The 21,007-nt window shown below is 42.6% G+C and overlaps 1 protein-coding gene across 4 annotated transcripts in view; it reads left to right on the forward strand.

The window, feature by feature from the left end:
• ppp2r3a (protein phosphatase 2, regulatory subunit B'', alpha) overlaps nt 1-21,007 on the forward strand; it is a 412,397-nt gene that overhangs the window by 8,696 nt on the left and 382,694 nt on the right. For 2 of the 4 annotated variants that reach the window (XM_070883364.1, XM_070883366.1), the window contains exon 2: nt 4,489-4,648. The exons of 1 other annotated variant lie outside the window; for it this stretch is intronic. The gene's annotated coding sequence lies outside the window, so the exon portion shown is untranslated. Of the gene's footprint in view, nt 1-4,488; nt 4,649-8,143; nt 8,220-21,007 lie in introns of those variants that run through there. One more of the 4 variants, XM_070883367.1, reaches the window with a different exon arrangement.

Below are 21,007 nucleotides of genomic sequence, written 5' to 3' on the forward strand. Positions count from 1 at the left end.
TGAGAGACAGGTGGACATATTGGGCTGAAAGATATAGGTATCACTATAGACTGGCACTACTCCAGTTTGCTGCATGTCCCAAAAGATTATCTATAAATTCTAGAAATTTCAAACAGGAATGCAATTACTGCAGAAACTCTTATTTATTGTGTTGGCCTGTTTATCTAGTTCACTCTGCAACTGGGACACACATGTGGATCTCAGAAAGTTATCTAGCAAAACATGGTCGATCTTTGGAGCTGGAATATTGTACAATTAAGAAGCAATATTCATGTAATGACAGTACAGCTAAATGCCAAAGTGTTCAATGGACCAGCGGACAATTCAACATAAGGAATCCAAAGTGTCTGAATTATCACAATGAAGGCGGGTGCACGACTGTCTCAAGATTTCACCAACATATTTAAATACTGTAGTATATTTGCAAACACTAAAATAAAATATGGAATAATATTCATAGAATCATAGAATCATGCAGTATGGAAGGAGGCCATTCTTCCTATCGTAGCTGTGCTGGCTCTTTGAAAGAGCAACCAATTAGTCCCATTCTACTGCTCTTTCCCCATAGCCCTGCAAATGTTCTTTTTCGAGTATATATCCAATTCCTTTTTGACAGTTATTATTGAATCTGCTTCCACCATCCTTTCAGGTGCATTCCAGATCTTAACAACTTGCTGCGTAAAGAAAAATTATTCTCAGTTCCCCTCTGGTTCTTTTGCCAATTATCTCAAACCTGTGTCCTCTGGTTACTGAACCTCCCATGAGTGAAAAAAGTTTCTCTTTACTTGCTTTATCAAAACCCCTCATAATTTTGAACACCTCTATCAAATCTCCCTTTAACCTTCTCTGCTCTAAGGGGAACAATGTCAATCCCTCTAGTCTCTCCACATAACTAAAGTCCCTCTTCCCTTCAGTTGAACTAGATAAACAGGCCAACACAAAGGACTGATCCCCCAATTAGGCACTCAGTGAAGAGTGGTGCTCAGCGGGAATGCTGATCAAGAAACCATGAGCCTACAGACCTTGATTTTCCATCCATTTAAATTAACGGCTGTAAAATTAGGGACTTCAGACCAGTCTTGACCAATGCTCCTTCTGAGTAATGCTCTCAAATCTCTCTGCTGAAAATGTTGTGATTACTAAGAATGCATCTTAATTACAGGCATATTTATTATTTCTTAGTTGAGATTTTTGATTGGGTTTATGTTAAAAACGAAATACTCTGCTTTTTTAAGCTATATTCCTATTGTAGCTTTTTACTTTTAAATTTGCATTTTGTATTTTTTGCTGTATTTTTGTGGTCCTTGATATGAAAGGAAATCGAATATTGCATTGCTGGGAACTTTGTTAATATATTTGTTCTTGGCATTTATTGCCTAACTCTAGCTGTCCTGGGAAGGTAATGGTGAGTCTAGTCCTTCACTGCTGTAGTCCCTGATTTGATGGTGCTCCATGATGGTTTTAAGTAGAGAATTCTAGTATAGTGGCCCAGTGATAAACTTGTAATTTTAAGATGGAGAAGGAAGAATGTTCCCAATGTTGGGGAAGTCCAGAACCAGAGGTCACAGTCTAAGGATAAGGGGTAAACTATTTAGGACTGAGATGAGGAGAAACATCTTCACCCAGAGAGTGGTGAACCTGTGGAATTCTTGACCACAGAAAGTTGTTGAGGCCAATTCACTAAATATATTCAAAAAGGAGTTAGATGTAGTCCTTCCTACTAGGGGAATCAAGGGGTATGGGGAGAAAGTAGGAATGGGGTACTGAAGTTGCATGTTCAGCCATGAACTCATTGAATGGCGGTGCAGGCTCGAAGGGCCGAATGGCCTACTCCTGCACCTATTTTCTATGTTTCTATGTAAGTTAGCTTGATTTTAAATGTGCTAATAATAACGTAAATGAGTTATAAAAACAGAAAATGCCGCAAATACTCCGCAGGTCAGGCAACATCTGTGTGGAGAGAAACAGAGTTAACGTTTCAGGTCGATGGCCTTTCATCAGAAGGAGTTATAATAGGTGGGGTGGTGACACAATTGGAGTCATTTTAATTTAATCTGCCCGACGGGAACGAGGCAGGTTTGGATTGTTTTACAACCTGTCCAATTTTATTTCCAGTGAAGTACATAGAGCATAAAATCGGGCAGTGTGTAAAACGGGTGTCCGACCTGAACCTGCCTCATTCCCACTGGGCTAAACTCGGGGCTAATAGGTTTATTGTGCTAATGAATAGTGTCATGGCATGTTAGAATACTGGTCCATTATGTGAGTATTAGGTATTAACATAACACTTCAGGTAACTCAACTGAGCCTAAAAAAAATCAAAACCCTTTCAATTGGATTCCAGGGGATAATCAGGTACTGACTGCCTTACAATTCTCAGGGAGAATCGCAATTTGTACAATATTACTGAATTGGTCAGATTTTAAGAACACGCTTGTTGCTGAAAGAATATTACTTGCTTCTTTTTTAGGCTGTGCTATCTCTGAAGATCCAAATCCAGCATTATGTTGAGTGATTTAACTAAACAAAGACCTAATTGCCTCTGTAATTTAGAGCATTGCCATAATGGCTATAATAGAGACCACTTAATTTCCTTTGCTAAACTAAATTAACATTCAAGGAAATGTGGGCTGCCAAATATATTTGAACTGAAGCAGCTTTTATTACATACTATTTAGCAACTCTACAGATCAAATGTATTATACCTATTGTACAGAATAATTACAACATTCTGAAATAACTAATATTAAGGTTAACACTTATAGGTTAGTACTGGTGCCATTCATACTGTATTCTTCCACTGTATCTAATATCTTTTACTGCACAATAGAAATACTATACCCTGTACACACATTCTCCCAAAAGATAATCAAATTAACAACTTAGAGCTACTGAAATGCTTTCGTTGAACACCTCTAGTTAAGCAACAGTTGAACAAAAATCGGCCACCTTGTGCAATTGGGACAGAAATACTCAAACTTTGGCAAGTGAATGAAGACAAAGTACTTTCTTATGCAAGGTTCATTATAGTGCGTGTGGAGGATTTTCCAATGGAGTCATGCTGGTTCGCCAGTCACCCCCACCCCTTCCAGGATTTTCCACCGGAAGTTGTCATGGGACAGAGAATGCGCCTGTCCAAATATTTCAAATGGCAGTGTTATAGCATCCAATGTATCTCCCAGTATTGCATCCCAGCATTGATGCACCCTGGGAAAACTAGTGTATTCCTAGTGTCCAGGGCTGATAGGACTGGGTGGATGTGAGGAGGAATAACGCCTGCGGGCCAATGACTGTCTACATAAAATGCCAACTGTTGTCATGTGTGTAAACCCGTGAAGGATATGAGATAGCTCACTGTGCGTCATTGGTTCAGAGATTTTGATTTGGATGGGACAAGTTGATGAGCTAAGTGGCTTTTTGTCATAACAGTGGATAAATGTGTCACCTGGTTTAGTACTGGCTCAATAAAGGCCAAGAAGATCTCAGTTTTAGTAAGTGATCTCAGGCAGGATCAACTTGTGGGCTCCACAACAATGGACTCTGAATCCCTACCGGAAAGAGATAATTAGCCAGGGAATTAAGATTGGGGCAAGGCACCGGTGGTAGGCCTCACCATCCCATTTTCCCACAGTTGCTGTACCATGTGATTTTGGTGTGGGATAGTGGAGGAAAATCCTGGCCGAAGTGTCAGCTTAGCCATGATGTCCATTAGCATGCCAACAGTCAGCTTTCAAGCTCATGAGAATGGTCTCTTTTGCAAAGGGATGCAACCCGCTTGATTGGAACCCCATCCACTACCTTAAACATTCACCCCCTCCACCACCAGTGCACCACGGCTTCTTTGACAGCACCTCCCAAACCTGTGACCTCTACCATCTAGAAGGACAAAGGCAGTAAGCTTATGGGAACACCATCACCTGCAAGTTCCCCTCCAAGTCACACTCATCCTGACTTGGAAATATGTCGTTGTTCCTTCATCGTCGTTGGATCTATGGGAGTACCTTCACCACACAAACTGCAGTGGTTCAAGAAGGTGGCTCACCACCACCTTCTCAAGAGAACTCAGAGATGAGCAATAAACGCTGACCTGGCCAGTGACGCCCTCATCCCATAAAAAAAAATCTCTGGGAACAGTACTCCAGTATGAGACTATACTCTCAGGCAAAGAGAAAAACAAATTAACATTACAAACAGTTTTGTGGCTATTGAGTTATTGTACTGTTCTTCATGGTTATGTAGGATGTGTGGTACAGCCCGATTTAATTAATTACCATATTGTTGGACAGGGCAAGGTTTTCTGGCACGATTGGCCTCTTTAATGTAGTCTATGTTTTTTTTAAATAACTGTAGTTTCCTGCAATTTCCTATGAGCCTTTTCATTCCGCCACACAAAAGCTCCGATTAAGTCACATTGATGCTGTTGTTGAAATTTTTTGAATGTTGGCTTTTGTCTTTAATATAACTGAAGATTTTTTTCCCCCCTAAAAGGTTGTTGAAGGGACACTGTCCTGATTGCTGTGGAGGGAGTACTGCAGAAGAGTTGGACATTCCACCTCAATGTGGAATAACATGCATGCCATGCTTTCTTGATGCATTTCAATACAAGCTGTGTCGTTGGATTGCAGTGTTTGACAAAGAAATAAAGAAGGTTAGTGAAATGTTTTTATGTAAATATAGTGTCCCAGAAATTCGTTCACACCATGTCGATTGTTCAGACGATAAAGTGTCCAATATGGTGTGTACGCTCATTCCACACTGGAAGCAGGCCGAATGGCATTTGGTTAGGGCGCCCGCCTCAAACTGACCTCGGGTCCAAAGCTTATGCATCTCGGGGGCTGAGTGCTTTTTTCAGGGCCTTTTCCGTAATCATGTGTGTGCTGCGGTCAGTTTTCTCAGGTGCAGAGCAGCCAAACCAACGGTCTTTAAAGGCGCCGATGAAGGTTGTCACCAAAAAGGTAACAGAATATTTGTTTTACTTACCTGAATGTGGAGCCAGGAGGAGCAGGAATGCCGCACTCTCGCCCGAGGTTAAAATCAGGGCTTAGGTCACGTTTGTACATCTGAATCAACTCGACAATAGTACTAGCCTATAAGTTGCATCCTGTTAACATCAAAACCAATTCTGAACAGTTATATCATCCAGGATAGACAGTGTATTCTGGACATTGGATGTAAATTTATGGGAGGTCCAATCCAACCTCAAAAATACAGTATAGCTATGGCACTATACTTTGGCACACTGAGAGCTGTATTTAATAATAGAAACTTTGTCGTCTGTCAATCTGAATCACAGTTGTGAATTATATTGCTTCCTGCCTTAAAATCATTCCCATCTTATCTTGTGAAGCCAATAGAATCATAGGTGACCTTTATCAAAATGACATCAAAGGTGTTTTGATTTGGTTTATGTCATAATTTCGTCCGTTTCTTAACAACTCAAAAAACATTTATTTTGAACGATAAGTGAGTCAAGGGTTATGGGGAGCGGAAGTGGAGTTGAGGCCAGGATCAGATCAGCCATGATCTTATTGAATGGCGGAGCAGGTTCGAGGAGCCAAAAGGCCTACTCCTGCTCCTACTTCTTATGTTCTTATATTAAGAAAATGATTGCCCTTTAACACCAATACTCCAGATAATGCACAAATCAAGAGGTAAAGGATCACAGTTGACCTACTGCAGTCTTGGCTCCAGTTCGTGAGACTTTGGCAGCTTTAGCTTCATATTGTTTGTTTGGGGACGTGCTCTGTCTACACTTTTTTGTTACAACTTTAAAGTACTTGTTGTTTGGTTTACAATCAGAAAATAGGCTACCCGAAGGTAAGGTTTGAAATTTAGTATTGTTAAACACAACCTTTTTGTAGGATTCATTAAAACAGCACAGCTTCTTTAAGCAAGAATGAAATCTTTAGGTTTAGTTATACAGAATGATTTAATATATTAAAATATGAAATTTATATTTGCCTTAGATAACATGTGATAATATTTACATTTTCAGTACAATCATTATCAAATACTCTGCTTTCTGACTATCAATCTAGTATAAAACAGTGCAAAGAAAGCTAGAATATGAGTCACATCCAATAAATGTTACAGGCTATTGATAAGAATTTGGGTTCATTCAGTGTAGAGTTGGCTTTGAAGGGCCTGAATTCAACTAGTTCACTTCTAAATCCAAGTCTGAAATGCCAAACTTTTAATCATAGATTTAATCAATATCCATGCTGATAGGCACAGATAAGGCTGCTCTATCAGGTTATTAGGCAATATAGTTAAAGGGGAGGACCACTGCGAGCTCTGCATATTTTTTAGTTAGATCCACTGGGCCATCAGGGAGGGTTTCGGCCAAGAGGGGGTGACAGGATGGCAGTTGCCGGCCCGGCCGAACCCGAAAGCATAATTGTCGAGCTGACCTGGCAGTCAGTCAACAAAAAATAATAACATGGCGGCCGCGGCAGTGCGCCCTCCCCTTTAAGGACAGCCGTGCCGCCATTTCACAGAGTGTGCACCGACAGCAAAAGCTGCCGGGGGCACCGGCCAGTGGCAGGGCCATTCCCATGGGGCAATTTCGGGTAAGGTGCAATTGCGTGAGGGGTCCCCACTGGTCGGTAGGAGGCTTAGTGCATGGACGCCGCGGTGGGAAAATGGGCAGAGCGGTCCCGGACACCACTCCTCTCCTGAGGATGGGCAATTTCTAAAATAGCGGCCCCTCCACGGAGAGTCGGCGGCCATTCCGCATCACCCCATGATCGCTGCTTTCCAGCGGTCATAGGCCTTATTGAAATGGGCAGTTTCAGCCCCCAGGGATTATAACCATTACCACACTGAGTTAAGTATGCATATTGCATACACATATTAGCATGAAAGTTACTGTCAGTGTGATTGCTTACCCTGGGGCAATTGTGTGGACAAAGGCAGCAATATCATGAAATCCTGAAGTCAAATTTCCCACCCACTCAGCACAACACTAAATATTTCTGTATGGTCTTTAAACCGGCAGTATACATTCTCACACACAGTATGCATTCACCAGCCATCAATTCGAATATGCTCATTATTACTCATTAAGAGGGCAGCCTGCTATTTTTTTCATGGACCACATGTCCAGTGTTCTAATTTCACCCATTTCAAAAAGACCAACCCAGATTCTTACATGTCAGGAATTGAAACATAGCAGAAAGAAGAAAGAAAGAATGTTCATTTATATAGCACCTTTCACAACCTCAGGGAGTCGCGGAACACTTTACAGCCAATTAAGTACTTTTGAAGTGCAGTCACTGTTGTAATGTAGGAAGAACAGCAGCCAATTTGCACACAGCAAGATCCCACAAACAACAATGAGACAAATGATCCAATAATCTGTCTTGAGTGTTGGTTGAGGGATAAACGTTACCCAGGACACTGGGGAAAACTCCCCTTGCTCTTCTTCAAAATAGTGCCATGGGATATTTTGCATCCACCTGAGAGGGCAGACGGGGCCTCGGTTTGTCTCAGTCAAAGCATAGCACCTCCAGTGACAGCTTAGGTTTTGTGCTCATGTCTCATGGAGTGAGCAATGACCTTCAGAGGCAAGAGTGCTACCATTGAACCCCGACTGTCACTTAACAGCAAAAATGTTCATTTGTTTTTGGTGCCAGGCATTGGTAAGCTATGGGGAGTGCTTTCAGTGCATCCCCTCACTTGATTCAGTGGAAGTAGAAAGACAAAGAAGGGCTGCCAAGAATATCAGATGCCACCAGAGGTGGTCTGGACACACCCAGCTTCTCTGCAGGCTCAGGCACAACTACTTGGCACTGACTGAAAAGTGATTTCACAGGTTCCGCACGAAGACAGTAGCAGAGCTGTGCCATTTGCTTCACAGAGACCTGCAGACAACTTCTAACATAAGAATGGCAGTGGCACTGGTCTTGGCCAATTTGCATCCCCGCCGCTCTTTACAGGCTAGTACAGAATCAGCCCATTGTCTCTCTGTGGATGTGTTAATCAGGGTCATGGTTCAGCAGTGTCAGCACCTTACTTTTTGTTTCCCACTGAACAGCAAGCAGCATTGATAGAGCACCCCAAAATCAACTACATTGCTGGATTTTAAGAAGTACAATGGGTCATTCATAGCTACTTAGTTGTAACTGTGCTCTGCTTCTGTTACAGTCTGGTGCTATTAACCAGGAGTGAAGAGGGAGCTGGTTGGGATTCAGATGGTTGAAGGTTCATGAGATGATCAGGTCACCAATTCAACCACATTTAATGTTGCTGCAGCTAACTCATCCTGTCCACTTTTTGGCACATCTACTATATCTTGGATGGCCCAGGTGTGGTGTCGCCCTGTTGCTGAGCACTCTCATTGCATGTCTGTTTGGGAATAGACACGATGGCAGAAATTAAATCTTAAAGCCCTACTTCAAAGTTCTCTCAATCTGAACCCCCACCCCCACCAACCATATATATTGGAGTCTCAAGATCTCTATAGTCATGGCCTGCGAACTCATGGGGGATATCGCAAGTAAGCTTAGGAACTGTGCAACGGAGGAGGGTGGGGCCTTCAAGTTGTCATGTAGCAACTAGTACCCTGCAGTGTGGGCAATCCTTTCTGTATGACTTCACAGTTGTAGGTAATAAGATTTCACCGCACTGATAGCAAACCTGCCCAGTATATTTTGAGCAGACTCAAGTGGCGCCTGTAGTGAATCCTGCTCAGACAACAATCTCCTTTTATATGCAGGCCCTGGCATTGCAGCAGAGGAAGGAACTAAGCTGGTCCTCCAGTCAGCGACTGTCTGCTCTTCTTCAATAGTGCACCGCGGCTGACCCAGTGCTCTCTCTTCAATCTATGTCCTCTGGGGTGTGTATAGCTGCACCGGTGCTTGTAGAGGTTGGTGAGAACGATGCAGGGTACTGTGAGATGCTGCATGGCTCAGGATCATTGGTAGTGTTGGCAGAATGTTCTCCCCAAACCCCTCTCCCCCTGCGCCCCCCCCCCCAGTAAAAGAAGAAGAACCAGTGCTTGCTTTGCAATAAACTGTGTGTGATGTTTCAATGCTGAGTGAATGCCAGAGTGTCTGTGACTGAACAAGGGATAAGATGTGAGGGGTGCAGGGTGGTACCGGCTCTCAGGTCAGGGGGGCCTCCAGCTATATCCTCCCTTACTCTCTCAATGTTTTCATACTCAGTGAAATCCAGGGTGCCTTCCTACAAATTAATCAAGGCTTTGTCATTTCTGGACCCTCATCCAGTTCAAGTCTGTTTCCTTTTGTTAGGTGCCATTTTGTCCTGCACGCAGTGAAGAATCCTTAAGATGTTGCAAGTTTAACAATCACATAACGTGACAGACATGCGCCCATCCTATAGCTCATCCTGTGTGTCAATAAATGAACATGCACCATGCAGCTAGCTTCTGTTGGAAGGATATGCTGTGTGAAGCCCCTTTAAGATTTCAGTGTGACAACATAGTTTCAGTTCTAAGTTGCAGTTTGTATTTGCTTTCCTGCTGTAGTATGGCCATGCATGGTAAGCATTCAATGGGCTGTAAAGTTGTATGAATGTTTTGGATCGCAGCAGTAAATGAGTTACAGGTTATCAGGAAATACTCGTGACATGCATACTTGGGTGAGTTACTTGGCATAGAAAGCCATTGTATTGACTCGCCTTGGCAGCTTTCTTCAAATTTGCCATTTTTATCTATATTTGGACCGAGGTTCTCTGTGTGGCACAGACAGCATTGACTCCTGTCAGCTATCTCCTGCAAGACTTGCTGCATGAGTCACTTCTGTGGAGAGTGCCCTTCAGTCCTAATGGGAACAACCCTCCTACCCCTCAATTCCTGAAGCATTAGTGCCGATGCAGCATTATCAAACCTGGCAGTGCATCAGTGGAATTTTCAACTGCAAACCCATGCCCTGTGCTCCCATACCAGAATTCTACAGGGTTAATGGCTGTTCAAGCCATTTAGGCCTGCCTTAGCTGTTCAACACTCCATTGGGCAGCCCACTGTATGGGGAGGAGCTTGGATGAAATCTGCATCATATGTAAAATATCAGGGATAAACGGTCACTCAATTCCAATCAAGAAAATGGACTGCATTGTACCATTTACTCTGATTTTCAAACGAACAGGTTTTTCAAGGCTATTACTTCCACAGTCAACCTTCCCAATACACTGTGTGGAATCTAACAGATAATACAAGAAGGCCACACACTCACATCCACTAGATCAGCAGTGGGATTATCAGCCAACAGGTAGCTTGTTTTTGAATAAGCCAAGATCAGCCACACTCAGTCTCATCTGCTATTACAACAGGGAAGCCTATTGGAGAAGACATTAAGTAATTACACACAGATCAAGATTGGGCATCACTGGCATCCAGTTAAGAGTCAAAACTAAGCCAAATTCAGTTATTTGGTAAATAAGCTGGCCCATTTGGAGGTTCCATGGGTATGGAACTCAGTTCAACCAACTTTGGCCAATTTGCAGACATCAGCATGCCTACTCCTAATAGGTCAACCTAATTTATGAGTGTAAGTCAGGCAATCCAAATTGGAAAAATAATGCCAGACCTCTGCCCACTTTACATCACTCATGGGCAGGGAAAGCCAGTGTTGGAAGAACCCAACAGGAGGAAGCTTCACTGAAGTATTAATTTGAAGGTAGTGACATTTTGTATACTAATTCATGACATTGGGGCACGCAGGACGTGCATTCATAATCATATGCCTGTCAAGTGGACATCCAAGATGAATTTATAACCCTGCATCCTTAAGAGGAATTGAAAATGGAGACTTTGGCACAGCCTGGTACAGACACTATTTGATTACTCACATCAGATATCACCTTTTATCTGTGGCACAAAAACAAATTGACAATGGTATAATTTTTCAAATGGTTGAAGGAATGTCCCCCTTTAAGCAGGGCCCTGTGAGCAGCATTGTTCACTCTGAATATATTCATAACAGTCATAAAAGGCAGTTGAAGTTTTGAAGTGTTTTTTTTAGCAGTGAACAACATACTGCTGTGTTGTGTGCCTCTGAATGCACTTGGTGCTCAAACAGAGGTTTTCATTGTTCTCTGGATTTTCTGCAGCCCTGGAATAAAGACCAAATTCAAGCAGGAAAAAAAGAAAGAAAATGTACAAAGACTTTCCTTTATGTACTACAGTTTCACTGCCTGTGTTTACTGTATGACAAAAAGGATGAATATCTGTTCTTCAAGGACAAAGGCAACCTTACCAAAACTGCAGATAAGCTGAAAGTTCGAGTAATTATTGCAGCTTGTTTTTGTACCCAACTAAGTAAAGCTGCTTGTGTAATAATGTCAGGTAGCTCATAAAGTGCCTTTAAATGATGAAAACACCATCAGCCATCGGTTTTCATTGCTAATGATGGAGCTAAGACCTGTAATGATGAGTAAACCTGTATCTAGGCCGCCATCAATCATTAGACAGATGCCCACAGGAGACAAACAGACTTTAAAGAAAATTGCTGGAACTATAATAGGTGGATAACATATGTCCCTGGAACAAATATTAACACAATGTTGGGCTCTATAAATGACAAACCGTATCCACTTTCTACAAGTCTCTCGCTTCGAAATAGATGCTTGTCTCTTGTAGGCACTCATACTGTCATTCATAGGAGTTTAGTGAGGCCCAAGTTCTGTTTGGCTCCAAAGCCACAAGAAATCTTGTCACTTCCTAGGAAAGCCTTTCTTACATCCATTTATTTCATCATTTACATTAATAAAAGCATTATTCTTCCAAATTGTTTCAATTTCAAAAAGTAGCAACATTTAATAATCCGGGAAATTCTAGTTCTGTTTATGGGTCAATCTCAGCTCTATCTATTAAAAAAAATATTCTTAATGGAGTACTGGTGAGTGAGTCACAGAGTCAGAAGATTTGGGTTCGGGCACCTCTCGAGACAGCTCCGGCAAGCAGAGACCGGAGTGCCAGCTCGGAATACTGGGTTAATGTCCAGCGGGGGTACGTGTGTCCAATGGTTGTGGGTGTCTCCCCCAGTTAAAGGGTACATGGGGCTCTTTAGTCTTGGTTGCAGTCTACTTGGGAGAAGCTTTCTGAAGATAACAAAAACCTATGGAAGGCAATAGGAAACCACCTCAGCTACTTTTCCTTGTAAGTGGCTGAAGATTCTTATATTCTTATTTTTGAACAATAATGGAGTCAAGGGTTATGGGGAGCAGGCAGGGAAGTGGAGTTGAGGCCAAGATCAGATCAGCCATGATCTTATTGAATGGCGGAGCAGGCTCAAGGGGCCAGATGGCCTACTCCTGCTCCTATTTCTTATGTTCTTATGTGTGAGTCTTCATTTAGGACCTGCCTAGGGAAGAACACAACAGATGGACAGACGATATGTACTACTGTAAGCTCACAGAATCTTGACTTGAAGAATGGTAGTGGTTCAAAGTGGTATCACCATGAATTCACATGCACGATTCTCCAGATTAAATTCACAATCTCTGCCATGCTGTCATAAGTGCCACTAAGTATCCGCCATGTGACTCCCCCCATAGATTGAGTCATGAAACTGAAGAGCAAATAAAGCCAGTAGCCTCTTCATAGCAGGTGTAGGAGTAGCAATGGTGAAGATCAGGGAGTGGGTGACTTAATCCTCCTGCCAACCACTGAATGGTTCACAGGAAATTATAGTGGGGAAACAATATTAAAAATGCAGTTGGAGTCACCAATTTAAAACCTCTCATGGGCCCGAGAAAGAATGTAACCTTGTCGTAAGTTTATATAAGTGGTATTCTTAATATTTGCTCTGACTTTCCATATGGTTGTATAACTTTGCCTTTTCCGCAGGGAATTGCGATGGAAATTTCGCAAAATTGAAAGCAAATTTAATGAATTATTGAAAACTTCGCACTTTTTAATGTTGTCCTTGGGGGCAGGAGGAATGTGTTTAAAGAATGGGGTCGTGATTTTATTTTTAAACAGTTTTCTTGCCGTTGTTTAAATTTCTCTTGAGGATGAAATTGCACTGAGCAATATCAATAATGAATTCATTAATCTTTAATAGAAGCAGAGGAATTCTATACTAACACATTACTGTATTCATTATTAATATGATACCTGTACAGCATGATTTAAATCAAAATGTATTTATATCATCGTGACTATAAAAAATAATACAATGGAAAATTCCCTGAAGGTGAGGTTCAGTGCCACTTGTGGTGTGGAGCATAACTGCATTTAACACTAAGCTTCGAATTACTGAATGATGTTAGGTTTGGGGGATAGAGGTAGGGACATCCTACCAACTGCAATGGAGCAGCTGATGGATCCATCTCTTCCCAGCATAGACCAAAATGCAGAAGGATTACAGTTTCTCTTTTTATGTATCTTTTTCTTGATCGTAAATTGATGTAAGATTATAGGCTGGTAGCAACTGAACAGCTGAAGTAGCCATTTCTATCAAAAACATGTCGTAGTCCTAAAAAAATAAGACAAGCTCTTCATACAGTTTAACCCCAATCCCCACCCCTGTGCTAGTCATGCACAGTTCCATTTGGGCATTCAAAGCAAAAGGAAAGAAGTTTCATTTTATCCAGCATGACTGGGAGGAAACCTAAAATAGGTTGGACTGGAGTCAGGTCAAGATTCATAAACACATTCTCTTTCTCTCCTGCTCTCCCCATGCCCATGCCTCAAACCCACTGCACCATTATATGATGCACATGGACTGCTGTCACATCACACTCTTATCAGCTCCCTATATATTCTTCAACACGTTATCAACGTGTATTAACTTCATCTCAATGCTCAGGGGTCAAAATTAAAATTAATACCAAACTGCATAACAGGCACTGTATTTCAAAGTAATTCATTAAATTCATTGTGCAAAGCACTTTGTTTTGATATAAGGTGCTTTTATAAATGTTTTTATTATTTCACGCTTGTCACAAATTCTTCCAGTTACTAACTGTTTCTCCATTTGTCATCTGATTGTACACATTGATGACACAGATGGACAGTGCCAGCATAACAGTAAGCAAGCTTCAAATGACAACGAGGGTCATTTTGACTTTTTGCGACAATGTAAAGTGGGCAATATCGAATCAGCTGTCCGTTATACATCACTTCCAATTTTCATTTCCATTGAAGCCAATGAATCGTTGTGGGTGACATAGCCTAATGGGCAAAATAGCTGCATAAGCTCAAGCAAACATCGAAGCACCTACAAAAGAAGGTTTGTAATCTAACATTTTAACATTACTTCTGAACATATGAGCCTATTTATATTCTCCCCTTCAAATAGCTCTGGCATTGCTATACACCACTCCCTAAACAAAAGGCTGAGCGGGGACCATCTCATCTAGTTATATTGTTCTTGACCCAACTGCTAAGACAAGGACAAACCACATTAACACACCCTCTGATTTTCCCTCTGGTCCTGAACGAGAGCAGCTTGCCACTAATCATCTCCCGTGATCAGACAAATTTAGGACAGATGTCAGGAAGTAGTTCTTTAGACAACAGAATGATCAATGGCTGGAGTAAGTTGCCAAGGGAGGATGGTTGATAGAAGGGCACTGGACTCATTAAGGAAACAGATAGATTATGTAACAGGAATGCAGTAGTGTTGGTATTCTGGAAAGGTGAGAATAAATGGGCTGATCTTGAGATGATGCACCTGAAATTGGGAATGCATCATGTTGGAATTCAAAGGCATAAAACTGCTCAAGTTAGGGCTCCAACACCACACATGACCTCATCCTTTTAGATTTTAACTCAAAATCTATGAGGCAATTACAAGTTATGACCTTTGAATCACTTTTTATCCATCTATATAATATGTTAAAAATATTATAAAATTCCTATCACACAATTTCTGGCACACCCAAGTGCCACACCTTACTTAAGCTGGTTAGGTTTAAATTTCTCATTTATTTTTCTTTATAGTTAGCTTTCAGTCCTCTCATCTCCCCATTGCATCTGCACAATGGTGGTGTAGTCCACAATATCACTGCTTTCACATTGCATTATTCCACTGGCATGATCATCTTCCTTTCCCCGATGCTGATCTGCAGCCTGGCCAAATCTCCTCCCATTCCCAGATGCTAGTTTTCAGCTCTGGCTCAATCCCCTCCTCCCTCCCTCCCACACACTCGTTCCTAGATGCCAGCCTGGAGCCCTGGTCAGATCTATCCCCGAAATACTGTTCTTCACCTGCCACTGAAAATGCAGCGGGCACCTAGATCCTCCCCTGCACCCACCAGGGGTACAAAAGGTACCCACAACTCCCCAGGCCCAGCCTACAGCCTGGTCTGGATTCCCCCACCCAATCGAATCTCCGCAGCCACCACTTCGCTGCTCCCTTCCCTGCAAGGCCCAAGTCACACACCACCTCTCAGACAAAAAAAGGCAAAAGGAAACAGACCAGTAAAAGAGGACAGAAAGAGAAGAGGAAAAATAAGTCAGAGAGAAATGGAGAGAGAACCAGACAAGAAAACAAATGGAGATAGAACCAGAAAAGGAGAGAAAAGGCGAGAGAAGCAGAAGAAATGAAGAGAGACAAGCAGGGTAGGAGAGAAAGGGGAGCATAAGAGTTGATAAAGAGGGAGAAAAGCAGAAGGGGAGAGAGATAAAGAGAGAAGCAGCAACATCGAGATGACAGAGACAATTGAGAGTGTATCTGCTGACCTAACATGAGCAAGGCCACAGGAGAGCAACTAAAAGATTGTTCTGCATCGAGCATTTCTGTCACACGTCACTTTGTATGAAACACTACAAAATCACAACCGAACAATTGTTTTAAGTATAATTAAAAAGAAAGAAAAGCCAGTCATTTAGCATTGGTTTCTCTGACCAGATAATTTTGCCTCTCCCAGGGAGATGAGCCAAGCAGCTACCATTCTAGAGAAACTTCAAAGAACAAGAAGCTTGTAATTATCATCAGGATATGCCTAGTTACACCCCTTCCCCGCAGGAAGAACCTGACCAATGGTTTTCAGCGAACAAGTCAGCTTAGCAACTAAACCTCCCCATCCCAGAGTACCTGTGAGCAACACCAATGGGTTTTTATAAATAAAGGTCTCTATTACCTCCCAGTAAAAGTGTTCGCCATAAACCGAGTTCATTTCTTCAGAAGAAATGCACCCAAAGGCTGGATCTGAGTCTCAGAACAGACAGAATTAGATTCGGAAATGTATCCAAATAGTGAGTTCAGCCTACTTTTGTAAAGAAGAATGAGAGAAAGGCTTCTCCTTTTATCGATGTAGTCTTTTTGTGCTTTGGTACTGTTCCGTGCAATACAAACTTCGATACAGGACGAGTGCCATGTAATTTCACAGATTGCTTCTTGTACAGCAGCAATGCTGAATACTAGATTCATGGGAAATAGACACGTAATGAACAAGCAGTACAATTGTTATCAGTTATATTCTATTCTGGATTCAGAAAGGATGTGTGTCTTATTCAATGCTCGATGTTCCACCAAATAAGTTGTGGTGGAGCATTCATTTTGAATGCTCTTTTGATAATGGTATAAGAACGGTTTAAATTTGCATTCTGCTCCAAAATAAAATGGTCACCAATTGAAACAATTGCTTTAATGTGTGGTATCACTAGCATAAATCTTTCTACCATCAGTTGCGTGATTATTGATTGGGCAAAAGGGCTGATCCTATGCTAGGCTGCTCCCAGTGCAAAGCGACATTCCCATTCGGGAATTTGCAGGCCTGCAGTTAGTGATCTTCCCTTCATTAGAAAATTATGGGCTGCGGGTCCATGATCTCCTGAACCGAGCTGCAATCTCCGAGGGTGCTGCTCCACTCTGGGAGCAGTCAACTACAGAGTCATCCAGAAATAGATAATTCGATCCAAATACATCCAAAGCTCATGTAAAAATAGGTCCTTGTTTCTTCTGCATGAAGAGGCAGCAGCCAAACCCAATCGTTCAGTGTGTAAATGAGCCTTCTAGTGGATGCTAAGTCATGGAGGAAGCTCCCAGGTTTCTACTCTGCTTTGTGCCCAATAACTGACCTCAGCTGGGCATCAGTTGAGAACTTCAATTGGACTCTGTGGGGGCGAAATTTCCCCTTTTATAGAGGCCAGTTAGCGCCACTGGCGAGGGGGGGGGGGAGGGGGCTAATTGGTCAGAAGAGACTTTTCGCCCAGGGCGGGGGTGGTGGAGGCTGGGTATGGGGGGAGGGGGAGGGCACTACCGTTCCCCAGAAAATTGCCCAGGAGTTTGTGGAGGCAACGTCATGCCCTTACCGCCCCGCGGTGGAAATTGCCACGTAGGCCGCAAGGCTGGCGTGGGCGGATGTCATTGCCAGCTTCGCGGGTTGCGAGCCGACATCTGCTGTCGGGGCGCTACTTAAAAGGAAGGGGTGCCAGCGCCCCGGGCCGCCATCTTTTCCAGATTGGCGACTCTCGGGTCGACTCCAGCATGGCGGTCCTAGCGTGGTCCAGACCGTTATCATGCAGCCCAGCACTCTGTTTTGGGTGCCGGGCTGCAGGCCCGGTCGCACGCTGCCCTGGTAGCCTAGTGGAGGCCATCAGAGGCTTTGCAGTGTGAGCAGCAGCCCTCCCCTTTAAGTTAAGGGGAAGGGCATTGAAGCGCATCAGCGCTACGCGGAGCATCCACGTAGCGCTTCCTTCATCGCCCCAGTAGCACCCTGGGCACACCCCCAAGGGAAGTGGAGCACGTGAGATTGCACTCCACTTCCTTTGAGGGGCGGTAAGCCCAATTCAGCGTCCGGGGTGGGACTTCTGCACCAGGCGCAGAAAGTCCTGGCTCCAGATGGTTACCGCCCCTAATCGGGGCGCGGGGCTATTTCATGCCCTGTGTTCCTACTCTTCATTACTGCTCAGTTCCTTTCTCCCCGACCCCCACCACACTAGGAAATGCACATATGTGCGGGACGGGTGAGGAGAGGGTTAATTCGGATGCTGGCCAACAGTGGAATAACCTGTTATGACCTGTGCTAATCGTGACCATGTAATAGTGCTGGCTGGAGCAATCTGACAATGATTACCTTGATGTAGAATGTCAGCTAGCATGGTGCCAGAATATTAGAAAATTCCGTTTCAGTGAAAGGGTCACCACGGCTATTTGGGCAAAGAATTGGAGAACTGCTGGCAACAGTGGAACTTTACCCCAGCATGAGACAGGGGAGGGAAAAGTTAGCAACAAAAGCCACAGTATATAGGCAGCTATTTAAGACCCTCAATGACCATAACAGTGCCTTTGTAATTAAGTGTACTGCCAGCTTCAAAGACCTTTGCCTTTAAGAAGTGCCATGACCTAATATCAGCTATACAACTACTGGTTGTCTGGAACAATAAAGTTTGATGACACCTTTTTTACAGGAGACTGATTGGGCACATTTAAAGTCCTCGTGACATTACCGTAATGGGAGCTGCTATATTTGTGACTTGGACAAAAGCATGAAAGCAGCAGCAACACAGAGCGCTCTCAACACTGAGAAAATGACTGCCCAACTTGTGTCCTGAAATCTAACCCACAATAGAAGAGAATCAGAAAGTAGAACAGGACAATGAATCAAATCTACCCAGCACTGCGTGAAGCAGTCTGATGATGATTACCCTAGTGCAGAATGCCAGTTAGCCCACTGAGAAAATCTGGAGAGTCCATATTAGTGAAAAGATTACAGTAACTTCTGAAATGTAGGTAAAAGTTTCTCTAGTAACTGGTTAATACTCACAAAACTCCATTGGGCACAGTCATTACCTGTTTAAAATAAGCAGATTAACAACTACATTAAAATAGCACACAAAGGAATTTTATGTGAATGCACTAGCCATTAACATATCGGAGGAAATTCACCTCCTGGTAAAATCAACAAAAAGATGCTGGGAAAACCGTAATAAATCCGTAGTATCTGGAAAGAGGCAACAATGTTTGAGGTGTGAGAACTGGATACTGAAGTATGCAACTCTATATACTGAACAGAATGGGCAAGGGCACAACAAGTTAGAAGGTGGGTATGGTGAATGCCATCATAAAGAGACAATTATTCAAAGTAATACCCTGTAAATGAGTTATTTAGAAAACTGAAACACAAGGTGAAAAACTGCTGGAAGATATATAAAGATCAACTCAAGTCAAGCGGTGAAGAGATAAGTGAATGAGTAAAAAGTATCAGTCAAAATAGTTTCGAAACAGAAGGGAGTAAAGTGAAAGGTGGATGGAAGAAAGGGAGATTATGGTGGGTATCAAAGGTCAGAAGTCATTCAAGTCAATCTTTGGCCCAGAGGGCTACAAACTACCAAGGAAAAAGGTCAATATTGTTCATAAAGGTTACATTGAACTTGTTAGAAGCAGTATAGAAGGTCAAAGATGGAAAGGTCAGAGTGGGAATGGGAAGGAGAGTTAAAGTGGGAGTCACAGGGAGATCACAATCACAATGGTAAACAGAATGGAGATAATTGGCAAAGTGGTGACCCACTCTTCATTGGGTCTCCCCAATATAGAGGAGACTACACCATAAGCAGTGACTACACCATATTATGTTGAAGGATGAGCATACAAATTTATATCTCACAAGGAGTGTTTGAGGCTTTGCTCAATGTTAGAATAAAAGGAAAATGAACCGGCGTTGCATCAGCCACAGTTGCACGGGAAAGAGCTATAAGAAGGGTAGCCAGAAGTGGGGGTCATGTCATAGTGAACAAGGGTATCTCAGATGTAATAGTCCTAATGGAAGCAGAGTGTGGAGAGGAGGAGATAATGTGACTGGCCCATCACCATTATTGCCCCGAAGTCTCAAAAGCCAAAAATCCAGCCCTTTTAAAAGGTCTAACTAAAACCGGCCAATCTATTTGTTTATTGCAACATACAGGCAACTCTCGATTATCTGTACATGGATCCAATGGGAAACGGGATGTAACGGGATTTAAAATTCTGTTGCTAACAAGTGAAAAAACAGCTCCAAATAATTTGGAAAAATCGTCTTCCAAACACTGTGCTCATTTGTATTTACTCATTCTCTCTCTCACACACTCTCTCTCTTTCTCACACTCACACATTCTCTCTCATACACTGTAAAAATTATCCTCCTCTGCCCTTGCTTTGCTAGTGTGTGTGTGCGCGCTGCTGCAGCCGCTGTCTCTCGCGGCCGCCGCTGACGTTGGGAACGGGGGCAGTGCCAGCACCGGGTTCCAGGCACAGAATCTGTACGTGCATGCTGGTAATGTTCATCTTTTGTTACTGTTTGTAGCTGATTGTATTGATTCATTAATGTTTTAACTTATAAATGTAAACTCGCCCTAACGATTGTATTTATTCATTAAAGTTTTAACTTTAAAATGTAGAATCACCCTAACGGAAAAATCATTTACCCGGAATAGCCCAATCGCCGAGGGACCCGGATAATCGAGAGTATATATAAAAAATTATATTAACTCTTGGGATATGGGCATCATTTATTGCCTGTCCCTAATTGTCATCTAGAAGGTAGTCGTGAGCTTCCTTCGTGAACCGCTGCAGTCTGGTGATGACAGTTCTTCCACAGAGCTGTTGAAAAAAATTGTTGTACCCTATGTCCATTTGTTTCTTAAGATGACTGATACTGCAATCCTTTTCATCATCTTCCAGTCATTTCATTTCATTTGGAGTGGGATTGAGGAAGTGGAAGTACATGATTGTGCTATTTCACCAAGCCACTTCATCACTCTAGTCATCTAGAAGAGGATTTGGAAAGATTACCTGTAAATGCAAAATAATATTCTTGTCTCTCACAGTTGATGGAATTTGAACGGCTAGAAAGAAATGTCCTCTTGGTAGCGTGAGTTTGAAAGTGATTAATTCCCATATAATGCCCCTGAAACACAATATATACACTCCAGTTTAGAAAAGAGAGTGCTCTTATAAAAGGCGGTTGGAATATTTTAAAATGCAGAGCTGTTAATAAATGGAATTTACTAGCAGGCTAATCTGTGGACACTTTGCTATAAATCAGTGGTACTCTGCACTAGGATGGTTTGATCAACAGAATGACCTTCAGCCCTATAAATGTATATCATCAATTCATA

The sequence above is a fragment of the Pristiophorus japonicus genome, chromosome 6 (assembly GCF_044704955.1).
Source record: "Pristiophorus japonicus isolate sPriJap1 chromosome 6, sPriJap1.hap1, whole genome shotgun sequence".
Lineage (NCBI taxonomy): Eukaryota > Metazoa > Chordata > Chondrichthyes > Pristiophoridae > Pristiophorus > Pristiophorus japonicus.